The 11,777-nt window shown below is 35.2% G+C and overlaps 1 protein-coding gene across 1 annotated transcript in view; it reads right to left on the reverse strand.

The window, feature by feature from the left end:
* Positions 1-11,777, reverse strand: part of COL19A1 (collagen type XIX alpha 1 chain) — a 279,851-nt gene that overhangs the window by 255,586 nt on the left and 12,488 nt on the right. The window lies entirely within an intron of this gene.

Below are 11,777 nucleotides of genomic sequence, written 5' to 3' on the forward strand. Positions count from 1 at the left end.
TCTATGCGCTTCTACAGCAGGTTAATCAAAAAGCTGACACAAAACAAGTCCAGGGACAAACACAATCAGTATCCTTACTTTCGAAATGAAGTTTAAAATCTCTACAGGCTATATCGTAAAATAGAATAGCTGCTCTAAGATTTCACCTTGGAAATGTTTGTTATAAGACACCACACATAATTGTTGCCTGTAGTTCTACACTCCTAAAACTGAAAAAAACCTCAATAATGATTAGATCAATGTTCTCATTTCATAAATGAGAAATTAAAGCCACAGAAGTTAAATAACTGCCCCACCATCACTGTGCCAGATAGAGGTCAGGACAGGACTTGAACTCGGAACTCCTCATCCCAAGGTTAGTTTTTTCTGGCATATCAGGTTGCATGCATACTCTGAGTTAAGAATCAAATTTCTCTCTTTGTTATCGACCTGACTTAAAAGTAATGTTTTTGAGACTATGTGGGGGAAAAAACTCTATTTTTCTGAGTACAGCATGGGTTGGGGGTGTAAATAAATATTAAACATTAATTTAAAGAAATGAACAAATAATTAAAATGTTTACACATACTATAATAGTAACAATAACAATAAATCATATTTTGGGCTCTGAGCAAAGAATTCATTATGACATTTGCATATCCTAGGTGACCAGTAGCCCTGAGAGGTAGATTATTATAGTTCTTTCCCATAATGATATTTTGAGCACAGATCAGGAAGTATCGCAAACCACACAGTAACATCTTTAAAACAGGGATACTGTCTGTTAGGTATTAGGAAAGATATGCATGCTATAGAAGGAGATAGCCAATCAGAAATATTTTCTACATATTCCTTAGGGATCATTTCTTAGAAAAATTAGCATTTTTCACCAAGCATTTTTTAAAAATAAGTGCAATTTTCAGGAGTAGTGAGAATTATAAGAACAGCATAAATACCATTATGAGAACTATATACACATACCAATAAGTATGTAATGTGAAGAAAAGTATGAAGCAGTCTGATAAAAAATGCTCCTGTGTTTATCCCACTCATGAGAAGCAATATATTAAGATTTAAATACCTTAGGAAGAACATCAATAGAATGGTAACCTAACTAAAAAGACAAGTAATTCCTAAAAATGTGAAGATAATGATCACAAATGTGACTATTTCAAATGATTATGGAAAGAAAAAGAACCCTTAGTACTGATTCTACATTAATATTTTCCTGGCATAGTTTCCATTCCATTCTTCACCTGACATGTGAAATCAATGCCTAATGTATCTATACACAAAGTTAATCCAATGAAGGTGAAGTGTCTGGTCTCCCAGGCACAGAAGGATGTCAACTGAACAAATAATGGGCCTTCTTGGTTGTCTCAATTAGTGAGACACAATAAGAACTGCCTGAAGAGAAAAAACTTTGCTTCTTCACACTCCCTTCCAGATGGAGAACATGCCAGCATGGCGAAGCCAGGGAAAATCATAAAACTTAAAAATAATTCACTCTTTTAAAATACATATAAGTATTTATTTTAAAACTATTTTATGGGGAGATGAAATCAAGGAGTAGATCTCATCTATTCTGTATAACTAGGCCCTGGTTGTTGATTGTCAAGAAAAATAAAGATCATAACAAAACTTATAAATTTATTTATTTATTAATATATTAAGTAATTGGTAATTTCATTATAAAGCAAGTTCAATTTGATGTATTTGTTCAATATTCCTAAAAGAACGATAGTTGGTAATGTGACAAGTAACCTGTCTGTCTCATGAACAGGAAAAAAAAAAAAAGAGAGACAAAACCAAACTACAGAATAAGAGGATGAGGAAGAAAAACCCAAGACTACCAGTTTCTTTTTTGTTCTTTTACTTAACTAAATAATAAGAAACATGTTGCAACGAGTGAAATGTGTAAAAATTAAAATAAAATAAAAAGATTAACAAATTTTCACAATTTCAGTACTCAAAAACTGAAAAGCAAGAAGACATAATTATTTTAGAGAAATTTCATTTCGTAAATTATGTAAAAACTTGAGTGTGATATACATTTAGACAGCAAAGTGTTTAAAAAGTTGTTTCTAATTATAACAGTTTCAGGGGTGATTTTTCAACCACCTCATAGCATAAGCCTTGAAGCAAAGTGCCCCTTTTTTTTTTAAAAGTGCTATTTTGGTAGAGCTGAAGTAAATTTTCCAGATTGTATTTAGCAAGCCCAACCTCTATATATATTTTTTGCTTTTAAAATCAAATGGTTAAATGGAAAAAATTCTATTTTTAAATATCAAGAACTGGCTTCCAAATTAATTTTTCCATTCTAAATAAGCGTGAGGCAGGGTTTATGAAGAACTTCCGTATTTACAAGTATCAATGGAGCCTTTGACTTGCTGAATATCTTCCAGGAAGAGAAATAAGATACAAGTTACATTTCCTGAGAGTGAAGTGAGAGATGCTTGGAGTTTATAGTAAGTCATTTCTTTCCCAGCTGACATCCACCATCACCTGTCACATTACAGGCAATTTGGCCAGCAGGGCCTGGAGGCTTTGTTTAAAATGCCTTCCCCACAAGCTGGGTGATGATATTTAAGTTCCATAGCCACAGAGACACTGAAATCCTAGCCTTTTTGTGTTTGCTGATGGAATTCGGACAGATAGGTTGTTAATGGCAAAACAAAGCTTGAATGACTCTCTAATAATCTTTCTCCTGTTATGGTTGGTACTTGTTCATCGTGACACTGTAAATGATGTCCCATTGAAAACAAGGCCTACTGATAGATAGATAGCATTTGGAAAATAAAAATTGAGGATGGACTAGAAAAGCTGCTCTTCAGAAAGACCTCGAAGGCTAGCTTTTTCAGGTGTGCCCCACCCAAAAAAGATAAAATAATTTCTGGGTCAAACCCAACCCCACCCCCAAGAGGTCCTCTGAATTCTAAAGAGTGTTTCCTGACTCTGAGGGCTTGGCTTCCACTTCAGGATCAGTCCAGGAGTCTCAGATCTAATTGAAAGCTGTGATTTTCCCAATGGCATATATTCAGCTTTTTTTTTTTTTTTTTTTCTAGAATGTAATTCTATTGCTTCCACATCTTCACTTTTTTGAAAACAGCTATGGTGAGGTGTAATTGATAAACTCTGGTTTCTCTCTAGATCATAGAAATCTTTTACCTTTTACTTTACTGTTTTTCTATGAATAAAGTTCAACCCCCTTAGCCTGGTATGTAGACCTTTCAGAAAAGCACCATTACCTGCCCTTTCAGTCTCCTCCACCCTGCCCCAAACTCTCTCCCCATCTGTGTTCACTAACCGCATGGGATTTCTTATCAAACTGCCTTGACCTTTGAAACCACCATGATACTCTTTCTAACTACCACACACTGTCTCCCTGACTCACCTGGCAAATTTGTACTTATCGTTCAAGCTTCTGCTTTTGCATGAAGCTTTTCCTGGTTCCCTCAAAATAGCTTTGTCTATTTTCCCAGAGTCCATAATAGATAATATCTAAAGATTGCTAGTACATTCTATAATAGCTAATTGTTTAGATATCTGTCTTCCCAGACAGAAATAGCTCGATGGCAGGAACTATGTCTTTATTCATCCTTAAATCTTTAGTGTCTGACACACGGTGAGTATTCAGTATAATGTGGAAATTGAATGAAACACTTTGTTAGAATTTCTTCTTTCATTGGCATCAAAGCTGAATGCAGAAATAACAGTGACAATATGTCATTAAATACTTTTTCAATATAGCTCTCGCATGTAAAGGGAATGTTATATTCTTATCGTGAGTAAACTAGAAGAGAGATAGGCAATGTGAAGGTAATATGATTGCCTAGCATCCTAGTATCTATAAGCTTTTGAACCCCACAGAGGCAGGAATGCCGAGAATTGATTGAATTATATTTGTTAAATACACTGTCAGGCTCTGTGCCTAAGTATCACTGCTTTGGGGTCCAAAAGACAGTTAGAGGGTCATTGAACCCATGCCACTGCCCTCCGAAGCACACACCCTCACTCACACTCAACCATGAGTCACAGAGCAACTCTGGCACCTGCGGGTGAGGGTAAGCAACCACGAGTAGTGGTTAGCTGCGTCCCATAGAGCAGTATTTTCATGGAGGGGACTCACAGCAAAGGCAGGGGTGACATGAATTGACAAGATTAGAACACAACAAAAACATGTTTGCTTTGGGGTATGAGCACATGTGTTACACTCTTGGGGCTCCCAGAAGAAATGAGAGTAGCATTTAAGAGGGAGCTGAGGTTTCTACAGTTCTACAGGCAGAGGTTCTATAGTTGTACAGGTAGGAATCACAACAATTTAGGAACTGATGTTAATATGACATCATTTTAACCCACAACCTAATGTGGCCTGGGAACATTTAGATTATCTGAGCCAGAATGAGATCAGCATTATATAAAAAGTATTTTAAAAGTATATTAGACCACAAAAAGAGAGATTTGCCTAAGGACATCAGTGAAGCCTGTGTTTGGAAGGTAGAATGTATACTAAGCTTTCTAGGATATGTAGGATTTCGAGAAATAATGGGCAGAATATGACAGAGAGAAATGGGTACAAGAAGGCAGTTTAGAGCAACTCTTATGTTGTTGGCATTGGAGATTGGACAGTGGTCACCAGTAACCTTGAAAGAGAAATTGCCATAGTGTTCAAGAAGTCTTAGATATGAGTGGGTTAAGATGCGAGGAAGTAAAAGTAGTCAGTAATATTATTCCTTTGGGAAGTATGGGAGTAAAAGCGACTGTCTAGGGAAAATGTTTCTAGAACAGGGAAGGATTAAGTATATCTGTAGACTAAGAGGCCAGGATATGTGGAGAGAGACACTGAAAACAGAAGAGCAAGGGGGTTCATGGGTGGATCAAGGTCTTAGAGGAAGCTGACCAGGAGATTTAGAGCACAAGTGAAGCGGTTAATGTTTGAAAACAGGAGTCACCTTTAGAGAGGACAGCTGAAGCAGAGAAATTCTGTGGTAGAGAGCAAAAGTTAAGATGGTTCAAATAAGAATAACCTGGGTACAAAACATCTGGTCAATTCAATCTCCTAGTCAACCAACCAGATGTTAATTCTACATGGCATTATCAGGTGCATCATATTAATTAAAATTTTCGCTGAACCTGTGATTGCTTTCCAATTACGCAGGTACAGCCATGGTGAGAGGAATTATTGAAGTCGATTATTTGAATATGTTATTTTTATTTTAAGACTATAAAAATTTCACCTAATCTGGAACGAATGCATTTTAGGAAATATAAGTACTGACTAAAATGAGGCATTGGACAAGGTGTACCAAGCTTATATGAGTCATATAAAAAAAACATAAGCAGCTTTTGGGCTACCATGCTTATTTTCTGATTAGCCTTTGTGGCTAAGTCGAAAGAACTAAAATGGTAATAAATTAATGATTCATTAGTTGACACAATTATCCTTCCTAGATTGATGTACATTTCAAAGCTTATCAATGAAATCATAATTGTATCTTACTCTATGGTTTTGTGTCTGAGAATGAGGATTAGACTATCCAATGCTATTTTATGAAACAGTTTCATCAATCTACAAAAACAACTGCAGAGTTGTTATAAAGTTATATTTAAGTATTAGTATAATGAAACATCATGCTAATTAATTCATGTCATTATCTGGCTAATTCATAAATTTGTCATGCTTCAGTTTAGGTTTACAACCATTATAAGAACAATACATTTGCAACTACTGAAGGTGAATAACTGATTAATCCTCGCAGTATTTTATGGGCCAAATAAGATTTAAGATGACTGAAGTACATGCTTACATGCTTTCTTTCTTTTGTATACTCTAAAAACCTGTAGTGCACACTCTACAGATATGTACATATAACCCCCACCCAAGCAAAAACTCTGATGTCCCTTATAAGATTTGATTCATTGGATTAATAGAATGAGTGAAGAAAGAAATCTAACATGATCCAACAGCAGAAGATTAATCAATGCCTGTCAAGGCCCAAGTAATTGCCAAAATAGGACACCTTAATTTTATTACTTTAGGATGACATTTGCATTATTATGATTCCTAAGTAGTACATTTAACTGGTAACTCATTACTCTCAAGGTAAATGCCATAAGGACATTTTAAGATAAAATATATATAATTAACCATAATAAAATAGGATATGAACTCCAGAGATCTGCTGTATAACATTGTAGCTATAGTTCATTGTAGCTATGAACTCCAGAGATCTATTGTATAACAGTGTAACAATAATATATTGTACACTTAAAAAATTTGTTAAGATAGTAGATATGTTAAATAATCTTTCTGAAATAAAACAAAATTGATATAATGATCATATGCCTATGATCAATTACTGATACTTTTTAATTTTCCCCAAGCAATATTGAATTATATGAAATCTGAAAGGAGAAAATCACAACTTAAATTTGATCGTGATATTATTAAATGTTTCCAAAATTGGTAAATGAAAATACTGAACTGATAATAGTTCATATTATATTACATTTTAGTAATGTTAGAGAAGATCATCGAGAGGATGGGGACTCAGACTGACCCACAAGCTGGATCCTGACAATCAGAGGTTCCCCTCCCATCCTTGGGATGTACCTTCTGCCACCATTTCCACATCTGGATCCATTTCAAGGATGCAGCCTTGAGAGAGTAATGTGTTCTTGAGACGATGTGAATTGTATACGCCATTGAACCTATTAAGGCCTCTACACAGCAGGTCCTCAAATAACGTCATTCTGTTCAACGCTGTTTCATTATAACACTGATGAGAGAAAAAAAATCGATTCCCAGCCAGAGTCACTGTTTACGGGAGTTCATTTTCTCCCTTGTCTGTGTGGGTTTCCTCTGGATACTCCAGTTTCCTCCCACATCCCAAAGACATGTATGTTAGGTGAACTGGCCTATCTCTACTACAGTTTCCTCCCACATCCCAAAGATGTGTATGTTAGGTGAACTGGCCTATCTCTACTGTCCCAGTCTGAGTGTGGGTATGTATGTGCTCCCTAAGATGGAACAGCGACCTGTCCAGAGTGGATCCCGCTTTGCACTAAGTTGTCAGGATAGGCTCTGGCCACCTAGAACTTTAAACTAGAATAAGCAGGTTGGAAAATAATTATCTTTCCTGTTTTTATTAATCTTACTTAAATGTAGCTATACCTCATGTTTATTTCAATGTTTAATACTATAATTGTTTTTAGGTCTTTACTTAGAAGTCTGGTGATATTTTTGTGACCAGAAAGATGCAATAGGAACTTAACTCTATATTATATCAATTAGCCTATGGTAAAATTGGTTTTGTTATATGTTGTTTAACAAAGTCACAGTTTCCAGCAATCTATCAATGATGTTAAGTGAAGACTTAACTTTTAAGGTTCTGCGGGGTGGGTATGGTAGTCTCTTTTTGCAGCAGTCCGAGATAAGCCTCGTGTATAAGTTTCCCTGCTTATTAAACCTTCTACCTACCAATCTGGAGTGGTCTGCCTCTTTCTCTCATCTCTCCTTACCCTTCATATGTGGAGGCCAGTTTCAGATTTCACCTGGGGAACCCCCAATGTTGGGGACCAACAAGTAGCTATTTCTATACAAAGCAATTTGTTATTAAAACATTAACATCTCTGAATTTTCTAGAGAAAAATAAGACGGGTTCTTGTGAGAGGCTCTTGTGATGAAGAAAATAATTCCATGCATTTTAAAATCTGTATAAGATACTTATAAAATTCAGTTTTATCTAATATATTTAATTTGGCTAAATTGTACTTTTTAAAGAACTCAGTAATTGTGAACTTATCAGGCTTTTCATTTTAAGAATCTATGACTTACTGACTCACCTCACATTTTTGCCAAACTATAATTAAGGACAAACTGATGACATAAGAGTTATGTGTAATAGTGAGTCAATCTCATATAAATGGCTGTACAACTTTTTAATTAAGTCAGATTTCCTTAAATGAGAAATTTACTATCTACGAAATAATAGAATGCCCTAAATGAAAAGACACAGGATGCAAAACAGTCATTCTCTATAGTTTAATGGAATTGTGAAGCAATCCTCCTAAAATGTTCAGCAATTAGAAGTTTCAATATCAGAATTTTGAACATAATTTTGAGCTTTGAAATTTAACTGGTTTTGAGAACTTGGAGAGGTCCCAAAGAAGAGCAATAAAAATGAAACATAGATTAGAAAAGAGACCCTTAAGAGGGAAGGAACAGAATTTAAAAATCAGTCTGTGTGTGATATTTAAGAAAGTTCAGTCTTTATGAGAGATGGAGTGGGATTGAGTCCTATAGCTCATGCTTGAATGACAGAAGGCAATACATCTCAGTTTCTTCTTGAGTCAAGGCAAGAGAGAAGTATAGCTTCTCCTTGCACTGTTTATCTCTCCAACAGGGTCCAGAAAAGCAAGATTAGACCCATGTTATTTCACCAGTGTAATTCCAGAGCCTAGTAAAGTACCCAGTCCATAGTGATGCTCAATAAATGCTTGTTGAATAAAAGGGTGAGCTCTAGACTAGACTACATTCATTTTGGTGACTTATTGAATGCTACATCTTACTCATCCTTAAGCGGAAGAGAAACGTTTCAGGAATCCCTAATACTTACATAGCAAGCCGCAGCTTTTATTCATAAATGTTACTGAAGATATTGAGTAATATGCAGAATAGATGAATAAAGCAATAATAGAACATAATTAGAAGTATATATCAAGATCTTAAAAAGTGAGCTAGAGATTCCACTTCAAAAAAATCAGTCTTACGGAAATAATCCTAAGCACAGAGAAAAACAACTTCCTAGTATGTTGTAGTGTCATTTATAATAATAAAAATCTGGAGGTAGTGTAAAAGTCTGGGTAGAAAAGACATGTCTATGGGGTGAATCATTCAACAGTAGCAAAGACAAGGTACAGGTACAGGCAATAGACGTAACAGATTTCTCACATTCAGGATTGTTTCCAAGGGAACTGTTAAGGTCCGGAAAAACTTGAAAAACTCGAAAAACTCCTAAAAAACACTACACACCTTCCAAATACATAATTTGGGGTTTCCTAGTTGCTGAGGATTATTATGTTTACAAAAACATAAAATGCAAATAAGAATATCTTCTACCAGCTCTTTTTTTCCATGTAAAGCTGTGAAACCAAATAGTCTCTGCTCCTGGAAAGCAACCACCAATTTAATGAAAGACAGAGAGAGAAGATCCCCTCTTCACTAGAGATTTATCTATCTGTAACAAAAGCTAAGGAAGGGGACAAGTTCTGTCTATTAACGCCACTATGTCTAGCTACTCTAACCAAGCTCATAAAAGCTTATTAATGTTAATTCGTGTTGATTATTTTCACATATAGCTTTATCTCCCCCCATTCTTAGGAACTGTTTCAGTTACAAAACCACCAGCTCACAGGAATCATCTTAAATCAAAGATGCTACAGACTTGAAACACACATAAGCATCCCTTCTATCCTCTTTTGCTAATGGATCATAGCACTCTGATTTGCTGAACCCAAAATGGACTCAGAATCCTTCTCAACACAGTATTTAAGGTAGTCACTAGGTACCAATCATAGCTTCTGAGAGATAAGGCTCTTTACCAAACTCGAATTCAATAATAAATCAGGAAATTCATTTCCCTGGTATATTTAAAATTGACTGATTCCCTCATTGGCCAGTCAAAATAAGAGTAAATTGCTCCTTCAGAATCAACAGTATTTAGAAATTCAATATTCATAAACTCTTCTAAAATATTCGACTACTAAGACATTTTTATTTAAAATATGTTTCTATGGAAGCAACTAATGAAATATAAGCAACTAATGAAATATATTACACCAAGAAAATAAAGTGCTCTGTAGTATATACATGTTTTATGTTTTATGTATATTTTCTTTCAAAACGTCACTATTTTCCCTAATAATTGTCAAAACACAATTTAAAAATAACCAGAGTATGATCATCTGGGATGTAGTTCTGAATATGTATAAAAATAATGATTTCTTTCTTTCACATAACTAGGGAAACCTGTATGTGCAGGAAGCCAAGGAACTTTCCTCTTAAAAGATAATTTTAGAAAACTAGGTAGCATGCCACCCAGACTCATTTAAACCCCCCAAACAACATTTGCTATCCCAAGGAATAATGAAAAAATGGACATGAATTTAAAATAAAACCAAACATATAAAACCCCTCAGATATTCCCTGAGCCTTCAAGTGTACAATAACATTTATTTGAAGGTCCCTTACAGGAGCAGCTTTTGGGATCCCCACATTAAGCTAGGCTTAAGGCCTTAAGTGTGCCCAATAGATAAGTATCTGACCAACACACTCATCAGATCTCTCACCACATAAATCTCATCCGGAAGATGCCAGAGCAATATAAACAGGCTCAGGCACAGAAAGAATCCCATTTTCCATATAAAATAGCATCTGCTTTTTCCCATGCTGATTCTGCAAGGCAGTTTATTTACAAATATATAAATAGCTGCAACTTTACTCTCGTCTCATCGAAAAATCAAAATGGCATCATGCAAGAGAAGCATCCTAGCATACTTGGCTCAATGAGTGAAATTAAGTGGAGATGAGCCAAGCCACTTGACACTTGCTAGTCAGCTTAACCAGATATCCTCCAGTTTCTTGTAGTGGAGAAACCAGGGTTCTGCTGCGCAGAGTCAGAGAACTCACTTGCATTGATCATCTGGGATCACAAAGTGCTTTAGAGCCAAAGGTCAAGAAATAAATTTCAAGTTGTACCTAATATTGATTATGATACTTATTTAAGGGGGAATAGCACTGTCTAAATGTGGCACTAAGTTTTCCAATACAACTACTTAAAATTAGCTAAGTCTTCTTATATATACAGGCTCAATGAATTTTAAAAGATTTTCACTCCGATCCTTTAGTTAGCAAGCCAGAATAACAGGAGTTTAAATCATTAGGAAGAGGACAAGATATAAAATGCATCTTAATTTTAGTAAGAGAATTTATTGCCTTTCTTAAATTCATTAAAGTTGTCTGCTAGTAGTTAAGCAACATCTAAACCAATACATATGAAATATATACGAGATACCTATTGACTTTACTGCATATGAAATAACCAAACATGAAACTGCCTTGTCCCGAGGGTTAGTGCTTACACGTGAAACCACCTGAAAGCCACCCATGACAGCAAAGGTCTGTACAGTTACGTCTGCTGAAGTGCCCACCATTATATCCCCCAATAGCAAATCACTTTCTTTAATATTTTTATTTCTTACCAATTAATGAGCTGTTTACTTTTAAGAAATCATATCATTAAGCTAAAATTTTGAAAGTTATCACAAAATAGAAGGCTTAAAAGAAACTTTTCTCACACAAAAAAAAGTGAGTTAGAAACATGGTCTTTTATGGAGCATCTGAGGATAGGCAATGAGATGATTAATTCCACTTCCCTTTGAAAATTCAAATGCTGAGACTCTCAACACCCCTGTCTGGTTTCTTAAATATTAGGCTACCCAACAGGAAGTGAAAACATTTATATATGCTTTCACACAAAAACAGCTGTGCTGCATTTTAAACCAAACAGAATTTTGATTCTTTTTTCATTGCAGTGTATTCACACACTGGAATGTTCATCTAAGATTCAAAGACTAAGTGCCATGGCCATATATGCTATATCTGCCTTTTTGATGACTCAAGCTTTCTGAATTACTTATCCATCCTCCAATTACATATAGCCAAGCATATGGAAATTTATTATTTCCCTGCGTAGTTGCTGACCAATTGTCAGTATTTAAATGTCAAGTGATTCATT

Source organism: Pteropus alecto, unplaced genomic scaffold (genome assembly GCF_000325575.1).
Source record: "Pteropus alecto unplaced genomic scaffold, ASM32557v1 scaffold7, whole genome shotgun sequence".
Classification (NCBI taxonomy): domain Eukaryota; kingdom Metazoa; phylum Chordata; class Mammalia; order Chiroptera; family Pteropodidae; genus Pteropus; species Pteropus alecto.